This window comes from Acanthisitta chloris, unplaced genomic scaffold, assembly GCF_000695815.1.
Source record: "Acanthisitta chloris isolate BGI_N310 unplaced genomic scaffold, ASM69581v1 scaffold14702, whole genome shotgun sequence".
In the NCBI taxonomy this organism is placed as follows: domain Eukaryota; kingdom Metazoa; phylum Chordata; class Aves; order Passeriformes; family Acanthisittidae; genus Acanthisitta; species Acanthisitta chloris.
Genome location: NW_008662288.1, coordinates 109,996 through 112,044, shown reverse-complemented (window position 1 = coordinate 112,044; position 2,049 = coordinate 109,996).

Here is a 2,049-nt window from a genome sequence, read left to right as displayed (position 1 = left end):
CTGATGAGGACACTCAAGAAAGTCTGAGAACCTCTTCGGGTTTTATTGAGCTGGTACATATTTTATGCTGATTTCAAATAAATCAATGTCTATTATAGCATAAAAAATGGGAACATTGGAAAGAACGTTGAGGAGAACTATTTCCGGAGCTTTGTGTTCTGCTTCATGCATAAAGCATGAGGGCTTCATTAACATGGAAGTATGTGCATGTGAACCTTTGGGTCCTTATTAATCATTTTGTGACTAATACATGGAGCTCAATGATTCCCATAAGCTTCTCTAAAAGAAACCATAATGTACACACTGTTTGAGATGGTTCCCCCAAGGAACCTGTAACTGTAATGTCTCAGATACTCTACATATAGGAATCTCCTGATAGATATGTTGTTCAGTATGTCCTTCCCTGCCCTGTTTTTCAAACAAGATCATCAAGAAATGAAGCAGAGCACCACCAGTCTTTGTTTTGTCCAGCTGGCACCTTCGTTCCCTCAGGAGTTCTGCTGTTGATTTGATGAGAGCAGGACTGAATCAGGAAAAAAACACTATGTAAGCTTATTGACCCAGGGCTTCACAGTGATGTAAGCACTCATGTGGATGGAATTAAGGTTTCAGGTTGATTGAGACACAACTCTTTCTCTTGGCAGTTATCTGTGGACTGTGGGGTCTTCTCTGGGCACCATCCTGAAGCTGGAAAAAACCAAGACTCCTTGAATCTCTAGTTTGTGCTAAGTGAGAGTAGTGGGATAAACTAGAAAAGTGTTCCCCAGGTGTTTCCTGGGGTGGCTATTCCCAGCAGAGGACAAGAAGGACAATGTCATGGTAGTGCTGAATGTTCTTCTGAGAAGTCTTTTGCAGCCTCTTCCAGCCTTGTGCCCTCTGCAAATTTAATATGCCTATTCTTTGCTTCAGGGATTGACCTCTGTGGAAATTTCTTGACAAGTTATATCTTCTGAATTTGGCAGATTCTTAACTACTCAATGGATATAATAATTTGGCCAGGTTTTTTTACCTGAACCAATTTCACCTGGACTTTGTCTTTAGTTTGCTTATGAGAATAGTGAGTGAAAAATCATTGATTGTGAAACACTTCAACTTTCCTCAAACAGAAAGACCTGATTTCCTGTTTTGAAATAATACTAGATTGGTTTACTCTTGGCAAATACTTACTGGCTGTTAATCATGTCCTTGGTATTTTCCAGGTGTAATAATTTGTTCACTTGATCATTCCAGAATTTTTCTGGGACTAAAATGTAAACTGACCGACGTACGGTTCCTTGGCTTCTCTATTTGCCTCTTTTTATAATGGACACCATTTCCAATTCCAATTTTTCACCTTTCCGCCAAAGGCTTGTCAAAGATAATTGCTAACACTTGTAAGAGTGCTTTACCCTGCTCTTCCAGGCTATGTCTGTTTGTGCAAGCATTGTGGTGCAGTAGAAGTGGATCAGTCATCAGAATTTAGTGACCACACTCTACTTGTTTGGGTTTTCCCACAGACTAGCTCTAGCATGGTTCCAGGGACTTCACGCCAATTAACAGCTACTAATTAACACTTCCAAAGCGTGTCTTCCTGTTTAGTTTCATTCTGAAGTTGAAGCCTATCTGGAAAGAAAACCAGAGCACAGTAAATGTTGCTGATTAGGAGGTCCTCTATAAAAGTGCATTCCCCTACCAAACTCAAGGGACATAGAGCTGCAGTCTCAGCATTCTAGGCTGGAGTTCATCAGTCTCAACCAATATGACTATAAATATATCATGAATCTACTCATTGTTCATGATGTTGATCATTTTAGGCCTTTAAATGAAAACTTATTGAAAAAGGTGTTAAATGTATCCTTTTGTCAGCATCATCTGACAATAGTTCTTCCTGTCTGTTGGGTAACAGGCCAACTCTCCTTACTGCTGATGAATCTGTAGAATGATTTCTTCATACATTGTTTTTTTTATTGAAACTTTAATCCCATTTTTTGCTTTGATTTTCTGACTTTATTTCTAACATGTTTCTGCTCTTCTCATATAGTATTCCTAGTAATCTGCCCTCACGTACCC